We start from the raw sequence: 24,886 nt of genomic DNA, 5'->3' as shown, positions 1-24,886 counted from the left end.
ACATTTACTACTACACTAACAGTTACTAGAACTTGGGAGCGTTGTCCTTTATTGTGAAAGGGGATAAGAAGCGCTACAAACACAACCAATCTGAAGTGGCACCTTAAAGGAAGCCACTTGGCTATCTATAGCCCCAAATCATGATATCGCGCCAGTCGCGGCGTATATCAAGCACTGATGCGAAGGTTTTCGATCACGTTCCATCAGCGCTCGATAATTGTTCATTGTCCTCTGGCTGTTTCGCCTGTTGCTCGCGCACAAAATGGACCAGACGCCGAAACAATCGCTGCTCGGCGAGAAGCGGCCGCGGAGGTGCGCGCCTGCTCTAGTCTGCAGCCTCTCTCTCCAAACTCCGGTGGGCCAGTGGCTTTTATCTGCCAAGCCCCTCCTTCTGGACCCACCCACAAGAAAGAGGTCAACAACAAAATGACAAATTAAAGAGTATTAAAGAAAAACAGAGGCTCTATTCATAGCTCTCACATTCAAAACATGCAGATGGAAGCTACTTCCTCCTCCTGAAAATAAACCCCAGAATTAACCCACCACACAGTTAATTGGACAATGATTGGACGTGGTATCTTCCACTTATTAGCACACCTGTGCAGATGGCTACTTCCTGCCTACTATAAACAGCGCTGCTACAGAGCAGCTCTTGTTCAGACCTAGTGACCGGAGAGGAGAGAGACAGCAGTTAACTGGACCCTCAGCAAACAGCTACAGAATGTACAAAAAAGTATGAGTGGTATAAACTGTTGAATGTGGAGAAACTGTGATGCGTGCACTCACCGCAGAGACAGAGGGAACAATGAATGTGTGCTGAGTGTGTGTGTGTGCTGAGTTCCTGACACTGTCTGTCCTCAGTGACGGGCCTTCGTCACATTACCTCCCTCCTCTCCGACAGCGGCGATGTTTGGTAATCTTGATAGGAAGTCCGCTGTTATATTCTCCTTGCCTGCCTTATGCCGTACGCAGAACTTGAAAGGTTGCAGCTCTAGGTACCACCTCGTCACCCTGGCATTCCGGTCCTGCATTGACTGGATCCAGGTCAGAGCTCTATGATCGGTTTGTAGGTTAAACTCCCTCCCGAGAAGGTAATATCTAAGGCTGTCCAATGCCCACTTGATCGCTAGACACTCCTTCTTGATCGTGGAATATCGAGTTTCCTGAGGCAGAAGTTTCCTGTTGAGGTAAAGTACTGGATGCTCCTCACCTGGTTCTCCTTGTGCCAGTACTGCACCGATGCCCACACCGGAGGCATCCACCTGTACCAGGAAGCGACTTCCTGATACAAATCCGGGCTCTGTAACACAGGGGAAGAACATAATCTCTCCTTTCAGCCCCGGAAAGCTCTTTCACACTCCTCATCCCACTCCACAGGATTACGAGCTGACTTGCAGGTGAGATCGGTTAATGGGGCTGCCAGTGTGGAGAAGTGAGGAATGAATCTTCGGTACCAACCAACTAGGCCAAGGAATGACCGGACTTGTGACTTGGTTTGGGGCCTAGGGGTTTTTAGAATGGCCTCAACTTTGTCCACCTGTGGCCGGACTTCACCTCTTCCCAACTGATACCCCAGGTAACGGGTTTCCTGTTTGGCCCAGTCACATTTCTGCAGGTTGAGCGTCAGGCCCGCGGCGTTGATGGCACCCAGCACTCGATTTAGGTGGTCCAGATGTTCTTCACAGTTCTGGCTTAACACCACCACATCATCCAAATAGGCAGCACTGCAGTCCTCACAGCCTTGTAGAATTCTGTCCATAAGCCTCTGGAACGTGGCTGGGGCACCATGTAGACCAAATGGCATCACCGTAAACTGGTAGAGGCCAAGGGGGGTCCTGAAAGCTGTGAGGGGCCGGGACTGGCTCTCAAGGGGGACCTGCCAATACCCCTTGCAGAGATCCAAAGTGGTAATATAGTTGGCACGCCCAATCTTCTCTAGCAGGTCCTCGATTCGGGGCATGGGATATGCATCAAAAAATGATATTGCATTCAATTTCCTGAAATCAATACAGACTCGAAGGGACCCGTCTTTCTTCGGCACAATGACCATAGGGCTACTCCACTCACTCTTAGAAGGTTCAATGACCCCGAGTGCCAACATCACACGGATCTCCTCCTTCAATGCCTCCACCAACCGTTCAGGTACTCGCCTGTCGTACTGGAACTTGACCTGGTTTAAGTCGGATGACATGCTGCCCCACGTCTGTCAGGCCTGGTTGCTGGGGAAGCAACTGGGGAAATGTGTCAAATATGATTTGCAGGTCAACTGGCTTCTTACCCTCAAGGTGGGAGAGGTCCACCTTGGCTGGCTGATTCCAGTCTTCCACGACACCTTCAGAGTCATCCTCCTCAACCACCTGATGGGCCAGCAGGGAAGTGTTGGGAGAAAGGCTCCTTCTCTCCTCCCAGGCTTTCAAAAGGTTTGCGTGGTAGGTTTGCTTTTGTTTCCCCTTCTCTGGATGAAAAACCTCATATGTTGTAGGGCCATTTTCTTCATTACCACAAAAGGACCCTGCCACTTTGCAAGTAGCTTGCTGGATGATGAGGGTAGGAGCAGCAAGACCTTTTGCCCCGGTTCAAACCCGCGTTGCTGTGCCTTCTGGTCGTACCACCGCTTTTGGGTTTTCTGGGCTTCCAGAAGATTGAGACGGGCCTCCTCCCGGTACCAGTCCAACCGCTCCCTCATCTGGAGGACATAGTGTACAACACCTTGACCTTCCGACGCCTTCTTTGCTCCCGTATCCTCCCATTTCTGTTGCAGCAAATCCAGAGGCGCCTGGACTGGCCAACCATAGAGTAGTTCAAAAGGGGAGAACCCGGTGGATGCTTGAGGCACTTCCCTGTAGGCAAAGAGTAAAAAGGGCAACCACTTATCCCAATCCTTGCCTGTATCCGACACAAACTTCCGCAGCATCCTCTTCAGGGTTTGATTGAACCTTTCCACCAGGCCGTCCGTCTCTGGGTGGTAGGGAGACGTCCTAATAGCAGTTATGCCCAACTCCCTATGTAGCTGTTTCATCAGGCAGGAAGTAAAGTTGGTACCTTGATCAGTCAGGATTTCCTCTGGAATGCCTGCACGGGAGAAAAGCTGGACAAGGGCACTGATGAGTTTTGGTGTAGTAATTGACCGCAGAGGAAAAGCTTCAGGGAAACGGGTGGCATAGTCGCATACCACCAAAATGTAATGATAACCTGCAGAGCTCTTTTCCAGGGGCCCGATGATATCCATTGCAATCCGCTTAAATGGGGTGGTAATCACTGGCATGGCCTGGAGAGGTACCCGATCTGATTTACGAACAGCACTGGTTTTTTGACACTAGCCAAACAGATCTTTGTTTTTCAAGTTCTCAATTAAGAAATGTAGAAAAATATACTCATCATAGTTTCTCCCGCAGCCTTTGAGTCCGTTCTGTTCAAAAATAAATACAGTGAGTGCTGCCATGAATGTTTAAATCAACGAGGTAGCTTTATTTTATTCCAGAGATATAGACTTTTTTTTAAAAAACTTATTTGTGTGCAGCAACTGTTAGACAATGTGGGAAAAAAGCAATAAAACATATTTTCAAAGAATGCTGATGTGATTTTTTTATGTCTATAATAATAATCGTAAAACCGTAAAATCGTGTTTTTTTTCTCAGACTATAATCGTACACCAAAATATGAAACCGTTGCACCCCTACACATATAAATGTATTCTTACAACAGTCAAATGTACCTGACACGGAGCGCTGCGAAGTAGGAGTTGGCGTCGATGTCCGCTCCGACGAGAACACTGAGCCAATCAGTGCCCTGCTCGTCGATACGTCGCCACTAAACTCGCTTCGTCTCGCTTGGCCCCTCAGCGATTGAGGTACCAAAACAGCACCCCCTACAACCGTCTAGCGGCCAGTGCAAACACCCTACAAACTTACCGTAGCGAGGCAAGGCGAGGCAATGAAAACACGCCCTTAGAGAACAGTGCCCTGTTTGAATGACCACTCAACTCAGTACTCAAAGAACAGTGCCGTCTGTTTGAGTGACCACTGGCTCTGCCTTATCTTTATTGATCACTACCTGGACTTATGGACATTTGCCTGTCTTGCCTGCAGACACCCTGTTATTGATCTGTTTCAGATCTGCTGCATGACTTAATGTTACATTAAGGTGTTTGATTAATGCATTTCTTTTATTAAAGGATTTTTTTTATAACCCTAACAATTGACAACCGCGAACCCGCATCTGTGCTCAAGTGCAGCGAACAAAAAATGACGTCAAGGCGCAAGAGCACCTCCTCTAGGTCTGTGAGCCAGATGCCGCCTCAAAAGAGCCACATCTGGCAGGCGAGCCATAGGTTCCCGACCCCTGCGCTAAATTGCCTGTAGGTGTGCATGTGAGTGTGAATGGTTGTTTGTCTCGTTGGCCCTGTGGTGAATTGGCGACTTGTCCAGGGTGTCACCCTGCCTTTGCCCTAAGACAGCTGGGAGAGGCTCCAGCAGACCCCCATGACCCTGAGCTAGGGAAGAAGCGGGTATAGAAAAAGGATGGATGGATTCTGTAACAAGTATCGGTAAGGATATAATACAATATCTTGAAAACCTTGTAGCTGAAAATTGCTCAATAATAGGAATGAGAAATCAATAAATGAGAGGGGAGAACAATCTTATTCACAGCATGGAAAATGATCTTTTCTGTCAGCCATCTCCTGTTTTCTTGTGTGACTCCTGGAAGATCCCATCCAATTGCCAAGGTCTTTATGGACCTCTTCTGCTCCTCGGTCAGCTCAGTTGACTCTTCCAACTGTCACAAAAAAAGTTTAACCTCAGCAAACAGAGATTTGTTTGATGTTAAATGTGCAAGTTCATGATTAGAAGTTAGTACCAGTGCAACTGCCTCCCTGATATCTGTATCGCAGCAGTCTGCAATCTCAAAAGAAGCCATTTCAGGCATTCCACCACCCAAAACATGTGTAATCGCTTGGCTTAGACCAGTCAAACATGGACCATTGTGGAGAAATGAATGGCCAATTATTCGAGCAGCTACCAAGAAAAGGTTGCTATCATTTAAGACTTAAGAAACCGAAGGAACAAGGTGATCCTATTCCCCCTCAAACAATCTGATTGTTCCAGACCCTAAAAGAAATACACAAGAATTTTAAAATGCATATCTGAACCCCCTAAATATCCATATTTTCATTGTTTCCTTACATTGAAAATATAATGAACAAATTCATTGTATGTGTGATACACACTGATTGTAAAGTTAATAACCACAATTTGTCTGTTTCTGGTTCAGGACAGTGTTTAGACTAGTGGGATTTAAGACAATCTAAATTATTATAAATTTTATTATTTGGTAATTTCAGTACAATGTTAAATTTGGGGGTGGGAAAGAAAAAGGGAGTGGAACCAAAAGTGGGCGGGTATCATTGCGCCGCAATGTTTCAGGTGAGGGACTTCTGCTGTTCTCAGACCATGTTTTCCCGGAAAGGCATGGCAGTTTGCTTCCTCCTTCTCACTGAGTGATTTCGTTTCCCGGGTTGGTGTATTAAGAAATATGTAAAGACCTTTTCCACAAATTGTGCTGTAATAAGTTTTGGTCATTGTGGCAACCAGAAGATCAAATCCGAATACGCCATCCCAGGAATTGCACCTGGAGAATTGAGTTAACCCCTGCTAGATTAATAACAAAAAAAAAGGGAGGCACACAAGTTTGTTTACCAACAAAGCTTAGAGACGTGACTCCATACAAAAAAAAAAAATCTTTATTACAGAACTCAAATACATTTCACAATAAAATATACAATAGTGGACCAAGGGAAGACTATTCAAAAAAACGCAGAAGAAAGTAAGTGACCTATTCAAAATAAAGAAGAAGTACTCAAGACAGGGGGGTTGATTCAAAGTAGTGGGGGAAAATTACTCAAAAAAGGGAGAATAATTCAATGTAATGGGGGAAAATTTACTCAAAACAGGGGGGAATAAATCAAAGTAACGGAGAAAATAACTTCAAACAGGGGGGATAAATCAAAGTAACGGGAAGGAAACAACTTCAAACCGGGGGAGTAACGCAAAGTAACGGGGAGAAAATTACTCACGACAGGGGGAATAATTCAAAGTAACGGGGAGAAGATCGCTTCAAATCGGGGGAATAACTAAAAATAATGGGAAAAATTACTCAAACAGGGGGAATAGCTCAAAGTAACGGGGGAAGATGAACCAGGGGAATAATTCAACATAACAAGAAAAAAAATAACTTCAAACAGGGGGAAAATGAGGTCCGTTCAGGGCTGAGACCTCACCAGTACGACTGACCAGGGAGGATGAGAAGGAAGCCCAGAAGAGTCACCCCACTCACTCGTGAACAGCACACTTCAGGTGAACTATCAAACTGAGGTGGTGACAGCACAGCAAGCCAGGAAAAAGGGACACCACCACCTGCGTACACCAGTCTGCGGCTGTCGGCCATTAGCCGCTGAAGGACAAAAGAAAAACAAGTTACGGGGAGGAAATGTACATAAAGCTAACCTAGACTAAAAAAACAAAACAAAAAGTTAAACATAAGTATACATACACAAAAAGAAACAAACTTGCAAATGGGTCACAATCAATTAACGGACAATCACATTGTTACGTGCAACCCGACCACTCCTCCCCTGTTTGCTCCTCCCCAATCCCAGTGAGCACCAGCGTGCAATTAGTGCTCAGGACGGAGGGGGAGACTATAAAAGGAGCAAGAGCAGGGCGGGCTCTCTCTCTCTAGCTCTTCCGTTCCTGAACGCAACTCGCCATTTGGTCGGGCGCACGCCGCGACCACCGGAGGCGTCCAGGTCGCACGTATATATTAATTTAATCCTTTTTCCCCTCTTCTCCCCACCGACAGGTGATCACACGTATGGGTTCTTCCCTTCCGCGATGAGGTTCTTCGTCTTGCACACGATGATCCGTTTGCGGGTCATCTTGGCGTCACTAAGACGTACGACCGTGTTTTGCGTTGTTTCTTTTGGCCAGGACTGAAGCGTGACGTTAAACAGCACTGCAAAACTTGTCATGTCTGTCAAGTCTGTGGCAAGCCAAATGAAATGGTGTCCCGCTACCTGCTGTACCCGATCCCAGTTATGGGTGAGCCTTACGAGTTATCGTGGACTGTGTCGGCCCCTTGCCTCGCACCAAAGCAGGTAATAAATTTATCCTGACCATCATGTGCGCGACGACTCGTTTCCCGGAAGCGGCCCCGCTACGCGAAATTACGGCTCCTACGGTTTTAAAAGCCTCGTTGAAAATTTTCTCTGTCTTTGGGTTACCAAAGGTGATCCAAACCTATCAGGAGACTAATTTTATGTCACGCGTTTTTGCCCAGGTGGTAAAGCAGCTTGATGTTTCTCATTGTTATTCAAGTGCCTACCACCCTGAAAGCCAAGGGGCGTTAGAGTGCTTTCACGCCACCATGAAATCCATACTCCAAACATACTGCTTTGAAACTGGCAATGACTGGGACGAGGGTGTCCACCTTCTTCTTTTTGCAGCCCGTGAGGTGATGCAGGAATCCCTTGGTTTCAGTCCGGCAGAGTTGGTGTTCGCGCACACGGTGCGGGGTCCCATGTCCCTATTGTACGACAAGTGGCTGGGCGATGAAAAACAACAGAACTTATGTGACTACGTCAGTAATTTCCGATTCAAGCTCCACCGTGTTTGCCAGTTGGCGAAAGAACACTTATCTGTGGTGCAATCGAAAATGAGAACGTGGTTTGACAAGGGCACCAAGACTCGAAGTTTCAGTCCTGGCGACAAAGTTTTAATACTATTGCCGGTCCTGGGATCAGCGTTGCATGCACGGCTCTAGGGTCCATATGAGATCAAAGAAAAAGTAAGCGATCGAGATTATATTGTGGACACGCCGGACCGACGACGGAGGAGCCGGCTGTTTCACATAAATATGTTAAAACCGTACTTGGATAAGGGCGCCGATCCCCCGACTCAGGCTGGTGCGGTGAGTAAGAGCGTCTTGGCGCTGTCCGGTGCTGATTCGCCAGACGCGGGGGCCAGCGACGCAGATGATTTTATCTTTCTGTCTCCGGCGGTGGTGCAAGGCCGGCTTAAGAATTTGAAGCTTGATTTTCATTTTAACGATTTAAAAGGGGCCCAGCGTGAAGATGTGACCAATTTAATATTGTCGAACTTGCAGCTGTTTTCTGACGTGCCGACCCGAACGCATGTGCTCGAGCATGACATTGACGTGGGCAATTCAACCCCCATTAAACAACATGCGTATAGGGTGAACCCCGACAAACGTTCTCGTTTACAACAGCAAGTTGGTTACATGCTAGAAAATGGAATTGTGGAGCCCAGCTGCAGTGCATGGAGCTCGCTGTGCGTCCTTTCAACTAAATCAGATGGTACAGATCGTTTTTGTACTATCGCAAAATCAACAACGTCACTAAACCTGAGTGTTTCCCTCTACCGCGAGTTGATGATTGTGTTGATCGGGTTGGCAGTGCTACCTACGTGTCGAAACTTGATCTTTTGAAGGGGTACTGGCAGGTACCGCTGACCGAACGTGCAAAGGAAGTCTCTGCGTTTGTGACACCTGACGCCTTCCTACAATATAACGTCTTGCCGCTCGGACTACGCAATGCGCCCGCAACCTTCCAGTGTCTGGTTTCGAGGGTTCTTGCGGGTGTGTCGTGTTGTGACGCGTACCTCGAGGACATTGTGATTTACTCCGACTTGTGGGAAGACCATGTCGACAAACTCCATGAAGTCTTTGCATGCCTGAGAGGTGCAAACCTTACGTTGAATCTGGCGAAGTGCGAATTTGGGCGGGCCACGGTGACTTACTTGGGCAAAGTTGTGGGTTGGGGGCAGGTTAAGCCGGTACTTTGCAAAATTGAGGCCATTCTGTCGTTTCCTGCCCCATCTTCTCGGCGTCAGCTGCGCCGCTTTTTGGGAATGGCGGGGTACTATAGAAGCTTCTGTAGGAACTTCTCTGCGGTGGCGGCTCCGCTCCCTGACCTGCTCAGCCCCAAAGATCGTTTCCGCTGGTCAGAGCGCTGTCAACAGGCGTTTGAAGCGATTAAGGCAATACTGACAAATGCCCCGGTATTAGCTGTGCCAGTGTTCGAGCGTCCCTTCAGGGTAGCGGGGGATGCCAGTGAATCGGGTGCGGGCGCTGTCCTCATTCAGGATGGTGCCGATGGCGTCGAGCACCTGGTCTCGTATTTTTCAAAAAAATTCAACCGTCATCAGCGAGTTTATTCAACCATCGAAAAAGAAGCACTTGCACTTGTACTGGCCTTTAACCACTTTGAGGTTTATGTGGGCTCTTCTACGCAACCAGTTATTGTTTATATGGACCACAATCCTTTGGTTTTTATCGATCGTATGAGAAAAAGAAACCAGAGGATAATGAGGTGGTCCCTAGTAATTCAGTCATTCAACATTCAGGTGAAACACATTTGCGGAATGGACAACGTGATCGCGGATGCTCTGTCACGCTGTTAACCTTGATGTCGATCTGTGCCTTTCCCCAACAGAATCAACATCTTAAGGGTGGGGGTGTTATGTGCAACCCGACCACTCCTCCCGTGCTCGCTCCTCCCCAGTCCCCAGTTAGCACCAGTGTGCAAGTGGTGCTCAGGACGGAACTATAAAAGGAGTGAGAGCAGGGCGGGCTCTCTCTCTCGCTCTCCCATTCAGGAACGCAACTTGCCATTTGGTCGGGCGCACGCCACGACCATCGGAGTCGTCCAGGTCGCACGTATTTGTTCTGTTAATTTAATCCTTTTTTTCCCCTCTTCTCCCCACCGACAGGTGATCACACACATGGGTTAATAGGACCCATGTGTTTTTTTTGTGTTAGTTTGGGTTGAGGCTGACCGGTAGTCCTGTTTTCAGATTTTGTTTAACTTTGCTGTAGGTTTTGCGATTCTTCAGGTTAGACTGAATAGTCGGAACTCGGACAGGGTCCTACGGCCCTGTGTGGGCTGGCCTTGTCCGTTTTATCCCTCTTTTGTTTCGTTTGGCCGGCGCCCACAGCCCTTTTTGGTTTTCTGAGTTGACACTTTTCACCTGTCCAGGGGGTTGGGGTTTTTAAATAAAAATAAAAATACTTTGCGTAAACAAACTGTGGTCTGGTCTGTCTCCTCATATGCAACGGGTCCCCCGAGCCATTTCTTGTTTTGGGGCCCCTAACAAGGCCTATAAAGAGATGCTTATAAATAAAGACTCAATGACTGTATCTGAACTTAAAGGCTTCCTCATATCCCACCTTGGCGAGAAAGCAACGACTGAGACGTTCTAGGAATTGATGTGCACCAGGCAAGCGGATCAAGAGTCGCCCCAGCAGTTCCTGTACTGGATGATTGGGCTCAAACAGAAGCAAATCTTTCAGTCCCGGCAGGCCAGTGCAGACATCTCATACGACTCTAAGACCATTCAAGAAGTCTTTCGCCATACTATTTATCAGGGGTTGGGGACAAAACACGTTGATCTTCGACAAAGGCTTACACCTCTAACCTCAAACAACCAAGTCACCGCTGAGGAAATCCTCTGTCAGGTCATTAAGATAATTAATGAAGAGAATGAATACCAACGCAGACTTGGTCAAACCCCTCGACAAAAGACTACACAAGTGCACAGTGCCAAGGTTGAGACAGGAGATTGTTACAACATTGACAAGTCAAGGGATACAGCAGCAGAAAATAAAAGCCTGAAGACAATTTGACAGCTCAGTGCTCAAGTGGAGGCCCTGACACAAATGGTGGTGTCTCTGATTGATCAACAGACTCTAGCGTCTCACCCTCCAACTATATCAGCTTACAGCCAGTCACACCCTCACACTCAGCCACCAGGCAACAGATCCACCCAACCACAGCTAAGACAACCCCCAGACCAGGTGAGATGCAGAACAGCTTGTTGTTCAAAATGCATTGAGCAGAAGGATCAAGAGTGTAACCACTACTTTGGGTGCGGGGAGGCAGGACACACAGCGAGGGGATGTTTGAAAAGAAGCAAGGAGCAGGAAAACAGGGCTCGGACTCTGTGGAGGGACACTCAGAGACCGGCAGACAGCTTCAGTCCTAAACAGTAGGCCACATCTCAAATCAGATAGCAAAGACATCCCAAGCCCAAAAGACAGCAAAATCCACACGCAAATATCCGCCCTAGTAACATCACCTGCAAAGCACCCTTAGTTGGGAAAAAACAATCTACTTAAATGTTCAATTGGTGGTTACCCAGTAACAGTATTGTTTGATTCAGGTTCACAGGTGAGCATAATCGACCAAGAGTGGACTGACGCTTACATCCTCAATTATACAGTTACCAGCAATCCGACAGGAAATGACGATCCTAATCTCACTATTCCAGGCCCCTTTTCTAATCAGCTACTTACCACTACCCCAAATCCTTATGAGAGTCAATGCGTTGGAAGAAATCATCAGAAGGAAGGAGTCGTCTGGTGATGCGGTCGCGACAGTAGTCAAACTACTCCATAGTGCATTTGGGGTAGAGGAAGAACAGGCAGAGGCCATGGTGAGTTTCATTCAGGTTCCACCTAAGACATACAGTGATCCAGTTACGATAAGAGTGGCTAAAGACCACGCCCTCATTCTTCCTGGCAGGACAGTTCACGTATGGTGTCGAGTGCCCCCAAACTTCGACACTTCGGACCCACTCGTTCTTTATGAACTTGCAGAGGGAAGCCATGCTTTAGGACAATTGAGCGTAGGGGAAGGTCTACTGGAGATCAATAATGCTCAGCGACCGTACATTAAGGTGCCCATCTCCAATCACTCAAAACACGAAGTCACAGTGCCAAAGAGAACCTCTCTGGGAACCATCCAACATGTTGTCAAGGTCCTTGAAACCGATGCCCCAGAGTTACGGAACTCTGATTCATCACAAAGAGAGAGACGTCAGTGGAAGGTAATAACATTGTTTCTCCCAGTACCACCCCACCTGAGCCCTGGCTTCCACCCGTTGATATTAGTCACCTGAGTCCAGAGCAACAACAAGTGGTAAGAGGGGTGCTATATGAGGAATGTGGAGCATTCACCCATAACAGTGATGACATAGGATGCATCCCTTCCCTACAGATGGAGATCAGAACCAAAGATAACATCCCAGTCCAGAGGGCCTATGCTTCCATCCCAAAACCACTCTACAGAGAAGTAAAAGAGTACATTCAGGAGCTGTTGGTTAAAGGGTGGATCGTAAAATCCCAGTCACCTTATGCAGCTCCTGTCGTCTGTGTAAGCAAGAAACATGGGTCCCTGCGTCTGTGTGTTAACTATCGACTCCTCAACAACAAAACCGTAACGGACCGCCACCCCCTTCCTAGAATCCAGGACCTCACAGACTCTCTGGGAGGGTACGCTTGGTTCTCAATCTTAGATCAAGGAAAGGCTTACCATCAAGGCTTCATTGCCGAAGTTTCAAGGTACCTGACTGCTTTTATAACCCCATGGAGGCTCTATGAGTGGGTCCGAATACCTTTAGGGTTATCTAACACCCCAGCAGCGTTCCAGTGGAGCATGGAGGGGATGCTCGACATGCTGTATTCCCTACCTCGATGACGTGTTGTGCTTCTCCAGGTCCTTTGACGAGCATGTAGAGGTGTTACGCAGAGTCCTCCAAGCATTGCAGCAGCACGGAGCCAAGCTGAAGCCAGAGAAGTGTGAGCTCTTCCATAAAGAGGTTTGTTATGTCAGCCGGTTGGTGTCAGAAGAGGGAGTAAAAATGGACCCCAAAGACCTTGAGGCTGTGCGGGATGTCAGTTGGGGACATCAGGCAGTTGCTTGGGTTCCTGAGATACTATCAAACTTTTATGCAGGACTTCTCCTGCATAGCCAAGGCCTTGTACGACTTGCTCCAGTCAAAACCGAGCACCCATGAGCTCAACCCATCACGAGGAAAAGCAAAAGGCCATCAGCAGTCTTCTCAACGCCAATAGAGTGGACCGCACAACATCAATGGGTCATTGAGCAGCTTGTAGACTGACTGACCAAGCCGCCAGTGTCGGCATATCCCGACTTCAACCGCCCCGTCACACTTCACACAGATGCCTCCCAAAAAGGTCTTGGTGCTGTCCTTTATCAGAACCAGGATGGCAGAATGAGGGTGATTGAGTATGGGTCGCGCATACTGAGGCCAGCAGAACAGAATTACCACCTACACAGCAGAAAGCTGGAGTTCCTGGCATTGAAGTGGGCCATATGTGATAAATAGCGGGATTATCTGTTCTATGCTTCACACTTCAATGTCTTCACGGACAAAAATCCCCTCACACACGTCCTGAGCACTGCCAAGCTGAATGCAGCGGGACATTTGGGTGTTGGACTGGTGGGTGGGGCAACTGACTGATTTCCAGTTTGACATTGTAAGACAGTCAAATCCACATCCTGAAGTGTTTTCTCTAACAATGGAAGTTCTTCAAAGACGGGGGTTACAACTGTATCAATCTCACCTATTGTAATTAACTAACATGATTTACATGTCGCGGGAAAGGAACCCCCGAGGGCCAAAAGGTATCTCCTTGTGTTTGTTGGATTTGCATTCAGGCACTGTCTCTGCCTGTTGTTTAGAACTTTCCTTTGAAATGTTGTGAGTGTCAGTGCGAGAGGTATGAAGGTCTTGGTGATCTATTGTTGCTGTGGAAAATTACCCCTGATGACCAAAAGGTTCCCGAGTAGGAAGAGTTGATCTGATTTGAATCTTTTAAATATGCATTTTAGCAGTGTCTCTGTTCTGGGAGGATATTTAAGGGAAGGAACAAGAATCTGAAGCCTCTCTTTTTTTTCTCTCTCCTTTTCTGGGACTCACTCTCTCTCTCTCTTTTTCCTCTCCTTTTCTGGAACCCACTCTCTTTCTTGATTCTCTTTTTCACTCTCTCTCTCTCTTCTTCTTTTTCTTTGACTTCTTGAATTGTTTACCATCATTTTTACACAACCGGTCTGTTAAATTTTTGCTGCATTTTACTCTGGATATCGCAATAAACTGGTATGTTATCCATTCCCCTTCAATATTAACTTGTTGAGACTTTTGTTCTATGTGGAGAACAATCTGACATCAGATATTGATTTAGTCTTCAGTTATATGGTAAATTCATTCGAGTAATGCTTGTACTCTTTACCTCTGAGTTGAATAGAAAAGATTGAGTGTCATGTTTTTCTAACTATTGAGTTGGAAGATATAAACCTCTGAATATCTCAACCTAGATGTCTGGGCTGTTCTATGTTAAGAAGGTCACTGAATGCTTTGTCTATATCTGTCATCACTGAACTAAGATAGGGATTAATCAGAATCCCAAAGACCTTAGTTATATGGTAAGTTTCACTGGACATTATTCAAACCCTTAACCTCTGAGTTGGTCAGATAAGATTGGGTATCATGTTCAATAACCTCTGAATACTCCAACCCAGACATCAGGCTATTCTTCCATGTTTAATGAACAAACTGAATAGTTTTGTTAATTTATATAAGCCATCCCTGAACTGAAGACTAATGTCAGATCACGAGAATTTTATTATTATTGAGTCTATATTCTTAATTGTTAATCAAGTCTTTCTCTCAATCAAGATATAAAAGTAAAGTTATTATTATCAAATGGAGTCAGATTAAATTAATTATTATGTATTTTACTTTGAAATCCTCACCTTGACACCGGAACGACGGAATACGTATTGGGGAGATATTACTATTTGTGTCTAGATATTTCCTCCCCTACAACATCAGATATCGGCCTGGTAAAACTAACATCGATGCTGACACCTTATCACTAGGGGTGCAGGAAAAAAATCGACCTTCTAACATGGAACGATTCAGAATTGATTCTCATTTTCAAAAAAATAGATTTTTTGTGTGCCTTCTCAGCCACCGTAGTGTAGGCACAACAAGGAAACAGCGTGGGCTATGTACAGGCATGAAAGCCTAGTAGGCTAGCCGCTACAGAGGGGTGTGTAGTGTCGTGCTACGGTGTTTGTTGTTGCGCGCTAAAGTATGGAGGATGAAGAAAAAGAAATCCAACCGACTCTGCGGTCTTTGAAAGCAACCATTTGGAAACACTTTGGATTTTGCCGTCAATGCAGCCCGGGTAAGAAAGGGCTTGACATTGCAACAAGTGGAATCCTTGAAGTGTAGTTTGAAGTGTAGTTTGCAGAGTTCACACTCCTGAAGCAAGACATGAACAACAGAGAAGATGTTTTATTGTCCTTTGGTTGTTAGTTGCAGAACCACTATTATATTTGAGGTAAATATTGGGAAAATTTGAAAAGGTTCATTGTTTATCTTACATGATGTGTTTATCTGCTTTCAGCAAGGACTAAAACTCTGAGGAACTTCATGTATCTTCAATCGCGACCGTGTCATTGATTCAGTTGATACATCACAAGGGGCCTTACAAGTTCATCAAGAGCTGTTTGTGCCATACCAGTGTTTTACACAACCTCCACTCACAGTTTTCTGGACACATTAACCGTCAGTTGCAACTATAATGTGCAGAGATTTGAAGTTTCACAAAGATCATTAAAAAAAGACCAGAGTGAGCTGTGCACCTGTGTGTGTTGACAGTGATGATACTCTGCACTGGCGTGCTCTTGGGGCCATTGGCAGGACGGAAGACTGGCTCTACCTGGCTTCTTTTAGCTTGTCCAATCGCATATGGATCAGCAGAATGCAAAGGATAAGCACTGAACGTCCCTGCTTTCATCCCGCCAGACTAAAAGCATTCAGAAAACCAGACAGTCAAGAGGGCATCAACAGCAAATCTGAAAATAAATCTGGAACAATACTGACCTTTTTGCCCAGAGATGAAGGCTTGAAGGGGACTGGAGGTGTGGCCTGTGCAGCTGGGAGGGGCTTGTGTGCTGGTGGGAGGGGCTTGATGCTTCTGAAGGGATTGCTTTGAAAGTAATCTTGAGGATGAAGGCTGGAAGTGAAGGGGCCGTTTTTAACTCTAGAGTGGTGGATCGCTGCTTCCTTCTGTGTCACGCAGACAAACACACAAAAACAAAAACACACATTGTCACATGATCCACTTCTGTGCCTAATTAGCATCAAGTGTTAATAATCAATGTTTGGCCAGTTTCTAAGGGTGAAAGTGACAGCACAGTGTTTTTTTCCCTTCCTTATAATAATAATAATAATAATAATAATAATAATAATAATAATAATGTATTTTTATTTATAGAGCACCTTACATCAAATAAATTATCTCAAAGTGCTTTACTGTGGGTAAGAGTAGTAAGAGTAGTAGAAACTACTATAGAGAACTACTGGTGGTCTATGCTAAGGACTAAAGACAATCCAGTACCAGACCAGTATCCAGTACCAGTATCCAATACCAGTATCCAGTACCAGTATTCAGTACCAGTATCCAATACCAGTATCCAGTACCAGTATTCAGTGCCAGTATCCAGTACCAGTATCTAGTACTAGTATCCAGTGCCAGTATTCAGTACCACTATCCAGTACTAGTATCCAGTACTAGTATTCAGTATCAGTATCCAGTACCAGTATTCAGTACTAGTATCCAGTGCCAGTATCCAGTACCAGCATTCAGTACCGGTATTCAGTACCAGTATCCAGTGCCAGTATCCAGTACCAGTATTCAGCACCAGGTTCCAGTACCAGTATCCAGTGCCAGTATCCAGTACCAGAATCCAGTACCAGTATCCAGTGCCAGTGCCAGTGCCAGTATCCAGTCACCAGTACCAGTATCCATTACTAGTATCCAGTACTAGTATCCAGTGCCAGTATCCAGTACCAGTATCCAGTACCTGGTCCAGACCCAGGAAGAATGAACTAACAGGAACCTACAGCCTGTCATGATAGAACTGTGTCTTACCTTGAGTACTTCTCGGGCTTGAGTACTACCCGGTCATACGGGTCTGGTGCGTACAGCTCAGGTCTGGACAGGGTCACGTTGGGAAAGCTGCAGCAGAGCGCACAGCCTCAAGAAAGTCAACAAGCTTCTTCATAACTGTGAGTTTTGTTTCAGGAAAGGCATCTATAACTAGTACTACCACTAATACTACTATAACCCCTATTACTACAATGTTAACTGCATGGCATTACAGCTGACATTTAGATGTGAAACAGCCACATGTCGTGTGCCCTGATATTGTGACCATTGGCACCATAAACCAGATAATGATGTTTTTTTTTTTTACATATTCGGGTTTCCCAGAATGTAACTGCCTCAACAATCAGAGTGAAGGTTCAAGTCAGTGAGGTTCACAGCGTAGCGTTGTTTGTGAAGCACACAGACACCTGTAGCCGCTGCCTCTCTTTGGAGGTGAGGTGAGGAAGTTGCGTCCAGGTGAGCGATGAACTTTCTGGCCAGCCAGCAGCGGACTCATGGCTTCAATAGGTTGTGTCAGAGTGCCGTGGTAGGTTCCTGAGCCGCAGCTGCGAGACAGGAGGTGACAGAACAAATGAGTAGATACAAAAACAGTCAACATTAAAATTGAACCCACATTTTTTTCATGGTCTGATCTTCATACCATTCAATGGAAACACCTGCAAGTCACAATTGTGCTTTGTCGAAATTTTAGAAATATTGCTTTTATTTTGTGAGAAACTGTAATGGAAACTCGGTGGCTGTCTGAACAACAGAAATCAAATCAAACCATTCTGCAAACATTTACTAAGTGAGTTAAAATTCAGGCGACGCAGTGGCACAGTGGTTAGTGCTGCCGCCTCACAGCAAGAAGGTCGTGGGTTCGATTCCGGGCCTCGGACCTTTCTGTGTGGAGTTTGCATGGTCTCCCTGTGTCTGCGTGGGTTCTCTCCGGGTTCTCCAGCTTCCTCCCACAGTCCAAAAACATGCATGTGAGTTCAATTGAACACTCTAAATTTTCTGTAGGTGTGCATGTGAGTGTGAATGGTTGTCTGTGTCTATGTGGCCCTGCGATGAACTGGCTCCAGCAGACCCCCGTGACCCTGAATAGGAATAAGCGGGTATAGAAGATGCATGAATGAGTTAAAATTCAGAGGTGTTGTGATTGAGATTGATGCCAATAAAACCTGATGCCTCCTGACACCAGTGACCATGCAGGATGTGTATTGGCCCCTGGTCTTCCAAGACTTCAGTCAGTCTTATGCAGCCTCCAGAACATCCTGGAGGGTTTGTGTCTGGACGTTATTACGGGTTCTTGGCGCCGCTGCAGGGCAGAAAGGCCTTGCTGAGGTTTTTCTTGCTCTGCTGAAGACGGTGCTGTCGCTCCCGCACACTTGTGTTTGGCCGCTCCTGCCTGCATTTGGCGGCCACGATAGGCCGACTCATTGAACGGACCTCGAGAGGAGAGAACATTGCATCGTGAGCAGCTAGAATAAAGTGGTGAAGAGAAGGTGCTGAAGACCAAGCACTCACGGTTGCTGCTTGAAGTGAACTTGTCACCAACAGTGATGTAGCTCATTTCCTTGAAAACACCAAGACGTTGCATGTCATCGTTCTTCTCACCTGACACCATCGTGGCACAAGCACACAAGCCCACAGTAGCAGAGCCACAATGTGGAATAATGCAGTAATTAAAATATGTGACTGGTCCAACAAGACTGCATTCATGCAGTTTGACCCACCGCTGGCTCGGCTAGCGCGTCTGGACGGCCATCAGATGACAGACAGGATCTACAGACTGTGTCAGACTGTGTCTGTGCTGGTTGCCTTGGAGCACAGGAAGCAAACACTGTGTGAAGCTGAGTGTCTTCTTGCCAGGTGACCTTCAAATTAAAGGTACAACATATGGTGTAGGTTCAGATCAAGTGTTGCTCGCAGGACGGCTCTACACACTTTCTGCTGAGCAGTTTGAGAGACTCAACGTCTGTTATTGATTCATCCTGACTGCAACTGAAGACAGAGATACAGGAGCAACAAAGGTGTGAAGCAGCTCTACTGAAAGAAGGTCCCTGCTTCAGGAACACCAGGCCGCCCCTGGCACCACGTGAGTCGCCCCCCGCAGGCCTGTTCTAAGAATTGCACAACTCGATGAGCTGCGTCTAAAATTCTGTTTTATCTTGTTTACCTTGTTCAGTCATTGTTTATAATTATTGAAAACTCATTAATGGGATCATTGTCTTCACATAGATCAGTATCATTAATTATAGTAACATATAAATATCAGTATGAACATAGAGTATATATACTGTGTATATATGGTAACAGTGGTAACAGAGCGGTTTAACTTGTTATTTCTAGTAAAAAATCATTCATCCCCTCTGCAATAACTGTTCTGAATAGCAAAAAATAACCTACTTTTTATTATTTTTATCTGTGTGAATGTGCTTCAGTGGTTTTCTTTTTAAGCTGTGTCGAAGACAAATTTCTGTTTCTTTTTTACTGAAAAATAAAGACTTTCCCTAATAAAATAAACTGAAATAAAGTTCTATCTATCTATCCCCTGTTCCAAAATAACAGTCGCAAATTTTGTTACAAACTGTTTCTACAAATTTCATCCTGTTCACCAAATACATTTTTCATTCTAGTTTTAAATATTAAGTATGGGTTATTTATCCAGTGGATTTTTGAGACAATTCCACTAAAGTGTCAATCAGTCTTCTTAGAATGGACACATCTAAGACGTCACTGTCTATTTTGGGGGGTTGACAGGCTGAGTGTTTGCTCCTGCCAGCAGGTGGCAGACTTTCCCTCATAGTAAAGTCAGTCCACAGTGGCGCGCTCCACTGTAGCATGCTGAACGCTCTCTAGTAGTGATGGGCATTGCGGCTATTTTTTAGAGAACCGTCTCTTTTGGCTCGGCTCACTAAAAAGAGCCGGCTCTTTCGGCTCTACAAATTTTTTTGGTGCCGAAAATAATTTATTACCAACAGTAATAAAAGATTATGCGTAATATGAATTACTAATGTAAAAAAAGAAATATGGACTATATCAAATGTTTATAATATAAACACACCTTTATTTATACACTCTACAGAGTGATAAAAACTAAGCAAGTGCAAAAAACAAATGTTTAACTATTTACAAATGAACTTAAATAACTATTAACAATTTTAAACTTTTAGTTTTTTACTACTAAACAAATGTAAAGTCAAACAACATAAGCTTACGGAAACTCACACAACAGAAAATAAATTAAAATGTGTAAAACAAAAAGAAAAAAAAAATCAGCATTCAGACAACAGTTTTGTCCTTTAGTGAAGATTGACATTGAGAAAAACCAAGTGCCTCATCTTTTAGGGGCTGATCCTGTTTCTTCTCTCTGTAATTATCTGCCCTGCTTTGGAGAAGATTCTCTCTGAGGGGACTGAGGTTGCATTACCTTTTCAGTCCATTTGCATTGTGGCCCCTGCTCTTTTTCTCTCTCGTCATGAGTCTCCGTCCCTCCTATCGCCTTTGTGTATTCCACTGGCCAAAAAACGAGGTGATGTCCCGCAACTAATCAGCATTTGGTGGCGGTGGAATCTGCTCACCGAGCCGCGCTGTTGCACGACAAAACGGGTCAAACAACCCGGCAAGCGACCCGGGTGATAATCGGCTCCGCACCGATCGGCTTGCGATGGAATTGGGACACCTGGGACAACAAAACCTTTTTGTTGTCAAAGATTTTATATTTTACTTTGTTCTGTTTATTTCTCAGTCTTAAATCTACTGGTCATGTTTGAAATTTGTCGTATTTTAGAGTTTGGATTTTTCCTGAGTCAGTGTCTTTTTGTTCATGAAAATACTTCTGGATTTGATTGAATGGCATTTTCTCAAACATGGCCTTCAAAAACATGAGAAAGCAGCTTTGATTTAAGAAGGAAAAACAAAAGCAATGAAATTTAAAGATATGAGGATAATTCTAAATAAATCAGTCGAACACACACACAAAAAAAAACAATGAAAGCTGAAACCATGCGAAGAGGAAGTGGCACATTTTGGCTTCACAGCGCCACCTTCATCTTCATGCTGAGAAGAAGTGACAAAGATGGAGAATTAATCTGGGGTCCTGAACAGCTGACTTCAAACCACCGCTGAGGTTTTTTGTCCTCCAAAGATTCCGGTCTAAGCCAGGAGATCCTCGGCGTGATCCTCCTGAGTTCCTCTGCAGCTTTAGGTGCTGCAGCCTTCAAAGAGAAATGAACCTGAGGAGCTGCGGCTCCAGCAGGCTGCTGGTGCTGAGTCCCACTTGCACCATCAGAGGACGGGACTGGAAGGTTCTGTTTCTTACTAGCACTGAGCAGCCACATGGAACTGTGATTTACCTGCAGATTGAATTCAGTGTGTGAAGTGACTGTGCCAGTGTATCTAGGAGCTAACTTGGAGACCACCAGTAGAAGTCCAGTTGTCAATGTGCGGTTGAGCTACTTGGAGCCACTTCTGCCTGAACATCTTGGACATTGTGAGCCGGTTGTACCAGGACCAGTAGAACTCACTCTGCCACTGCCCCCGGTGGTGATTCTGGATCTATGCCACCCGTGTGAAATTCCCCAGGGGGCGCTGTTAGTCTACACACTGAGACCTTTCCTCCTCTAGCCACTGATGCATTTTATAGTGTTTACTTTAGAGTTTACTTCCATCTCAAAGCAGCACCTTTGAAGATCAACCTGATGTCCACAGTGGGTCTCTTTCGTTTACACCACAGGTGTCCAAACTATGGCCTGCGGGCCAATAACTAATCTGAAGTGGCCGTGACTCGTCTCTAAAAACATGTGACTCACTACTGACTCAAACTAGACTGTGCAGCTCTTCTCTTCACCTTGTGATGGCGTCACTTCCCCACAGTTTGTGGTTTGTAGTCGCATAAAGTTGTCGCACTGGGGACAATAAGCCATGTGCTGCACAATGCAACACTCTTTACTGCTTAGGTTTTTCACATGCATGTCCCTAAACAGTGCATCTGAGTGACAATTACAGTGAATCTGAATCTTTGTGGATTTTGATGCGACACCAAAATCAGTGTGAAAAACCTCCAGTCAGATGTGGTTAATTCATTCTTCTCTCCTCCATCTCCGGACTCACTGCGCTGTGTGTGATGTAGCCTCTCTCTTCTCCCCACCTCTCCTCACTGACTCGTCCTCTGTGAGGTTTCCTCTCTTTCTCAGGACCAGGCGGTAAAACTGAGGCGGAGCCGCCGCCGACTCTTTGTGTTCTGGAGCGGGAGGACGGGAGGAGATTTACAGCTTAATGACGGCAGTAAAAAAATCCAGCTTCTCAAACATGAACACTTTCTGGCCAGCAGAGAATTATGTATGCAATTCCCTGCTGCATGGAACAGGTTTGTGTAGACAATATATATTGTTTGTCGTCACCCCCACCCTTCCCCCACTTAGCTGTCAGACTGCTAATTACAACCTTTAATGAGAGTCACCTGCAGGTCCTACTTTCTTCTTCTTCTTCTTTTTCTTCTTCTTCTTCTTATTATTCAGGACTGAGCCTCAGCGAAGGCCTGCTCTCATCAGAGCAGGTCTTCGCAAGGCGAAGACTCGATTGTTCTTCGTCCTTTTCTTCTTCTTTTTCTTCTTCTTCTTCTTCTTCTTCTTCTTCGGGACTGAGCCTCAGCGAAGGCTCGATTGTTCTTCGTCCGTTTCTTCTTCTTTTTCTTCTTCTTCTTCTTCTTCTTATTCGGGACTGAGCCTCAGCGACGGCCTGCTCTCATCAGAGCAGGTCTTCGCAAGGCGAAGACTCGATTGTTCTTCGTATGTTTATTATTATTATTTACAAAACATGCTCCAAAAGTCACCAAATTTGGCACGGAGGTAGAAACTGGTACAAAATGAAAGAAAAGGAAGAAAAAAAAGGCAAAATTCCACTTCTAGCGCCCCCTAGAGGCGTCCCCCTAGAGCCGTCCAAAAATTAGAAATGGCCCTAGCTTCCACCAGGAAGGTTGAAAAAATATGGGGAAAAATTCCACGGGTTCTTCTCTTCAAGCCTGACATCTAATTTTTGTCGCCCGACAAACAGGAAGTGAGTTATTTCCACTTTTCTTTTTTCACGTTAAAAACATAAGGCTCTGAAAGCGCAAGTCCGATGGGCTTGAAAATTCAGTATGACATAGACTGGACCTTCATTACAAAGAATCATCAAAATCTTTTTCATAACTCAAACCGTTTTCGTGCAACGGCCCTCCAAAGTCGATGCACTTTGAAAATTGACCAAAAATCGCTCGAAATGCCCACTGAAAAAATTAAAAAGCCTCTAGCGCCCTCTAGGAAGGCCGAAACGACATGGGTCAAAGACCCACGCGTTCGTTAGATACAGACCTGCATTCTGACACTCTGACCTTTGACCCCTGAAAAACCAGAAGTTGGCTATTTTCATTTGTTTGAAATCATCCAGAGTGACAGAACTCAACAACCGTGAAGGCTGTAAGTTTCAAAACTTTTGTATTGCACAAACTGGACTGTCAGAAGGTCAATGTAAAAAGACTGGTCTGGATGCGTTGCACCGTTTTCATTTTATAGCCCTTTAAAGTCGATGGATGTCAAAACTGACCAAAGTCCAAAAAAAACACCAGAAAACTAAAACTATGAACATCGAAAATTCATGCAACAAAAACCCACGAGTTCGTCTCATCAAGCTCTACGTCGCGTACACTCTAATTTTTGGTGTGTCACAAACAGGTAGTGAGATATTTCGAGTTGTTTGAGATCGCCCCAACGGAAGAAAAAAAAAGTCAGTTTTTTTTCCACTGACCACGCCTACAACGTTATTCACACCCCGGATTACTATAGATATTTAGATCGCTGAGGCCTTTAGCTTAAAGATGGCACCAATATCTTTCATGGAGACACCGAAATGGCTTTCTCTTTCTCTCCCTCTTTTTCAACACACACATAAATGGCTGCAGTTTCCTTTAGGGAAGTCCTTCAGACGTCATTCAAACATCCACGTGTTTGTCTCATCAAGGCCTATATTTTACATTTGACAGCCACTTAAAAAAAACAAAAACAAAAAAAACATTGGAGGGAAAAAAATCTGCATCATTTGCATACACAGGCTTATGATGATTAATTGGACCTCTTCTCCCTCTTTGTCAACACACACATAAATAGCTGCAGTTTCATTAAGGGAAACCCTACAGACGTCATTCAAACACCCACGTGTTTGTCTCATAAAGGCCTATATTTTACATTTGACAGCCACTTCAGAAAAAATGGAGGTAAAACATCTGCATCATTTGCATACAGAGTTTTGTGGTGATTAATTAGACCTCTTCTCCCTCTTTTTCAACACACACATAAATGGCTGCAATTCCCTTTAGGGAAGTCCTACAGGCGTCATTCAAACACCCACGTGTGTGTCTCATCAAGACCTATAATTTACATTTGACAGCATCTTCCAAAAAAAAAAGAAGAAAAAACTGGAGGTGAAAAATCTGCATTATTTGCATAGACTTCTTTCAGAGTCAGCAGATGTCGCCGGGCGTTGGCAGAGGATGGGGGTCAATTGCAGGCGTCGGCAGAGGTCGGGGATCATCGGGGGTCGCGTCGGCCACGGCGGCTCAGTCCCGCAAACGCTGCTTGCAGCTTTAATCATTATCATTATCATTATTATTATTATGATTATTATTATTATTATTTGTTGTTGTAGTAGTAGTAGTAGTAGTAGTAGTGGTAGTGTTATTTACATTTCTCTATTGCACAAAATCTCACCTTCAAAGTCACCGCCAACTTCGCAAGCGCATATGGATCAACCCGTTTCTGATGCCGACTTGTCCTGTAATGGCAGAGTTTAAGTCCCAGGGAACCAAACTGATCCCAGATGCCCCAGAAGAACAAGCACTGATGTACCAGCGCATTTTTGATGGAGTCCACCTCAATGAATTGCTCTGTGAGTCATGTGTTCATGTCTTGTCAGTGTCTTTCTCTTTAATCAAAAATTACACAAGTTAAAGTTCATATAAAATTTATCAATTAAAAATAAACTTTATTAAAACTCATATCATGCATTTTCATCTACCAAGACAAGTATA

General features: G+C 45.2%; 1 long non-coding RNA gene and 1 pseudogene across 1 annotated transcript in view; one reads left to right on the top strand and one right to left on the bottom strand.

The window, feature by feature from the left end:
* LOC142891207 (uncharacterized) overlaps positions 1–24,462 on the top strand; it is a 132,376-nt gene extending 107,914 nt beyond the window's left edge. Inside the window, exon 2 of the long non-coding RNA XR_012927199.1 lies at positions 24,269–24,462. This is a non-coding gene — a long non-coding RNA (uncharacterized LOC142891207). The remainder of the gene's footprint in view (positions 1–24,268) is intronic.
* LOC142891078 (cilia-and flagella-associated protein 96-like) lies at positions 15,053–18,605 on the bottom strand (annotated as a pseudogene).
* Positions 24,463–24,886: the final 424 nt, after the last annotated feature.

Source organism: Nelusetta ayraudi, unplaced genomic scaffold, assembly GCF_046127955.1.
Source record: "Nelusetta ayraudi isolate G7.1 ecotype Tasmania unplaced genomic scaffold, CSIRO-AGI_Nayr_v1 ptg000028l, whole genome shotgun sequence".
Classification (NCBI taxonomy): domain Eukaryota; kingdom Metazoa; phylum Chordata; class Actinopteri; order Tetraodontiformes; family Monacanthidae; genus Nelusetta; species Nelusetta ayraudi.
Note: the sequence above shows the minus strand (reverse complement) of the source record. Positions and strands in the feature narration are given on the sequence as shown.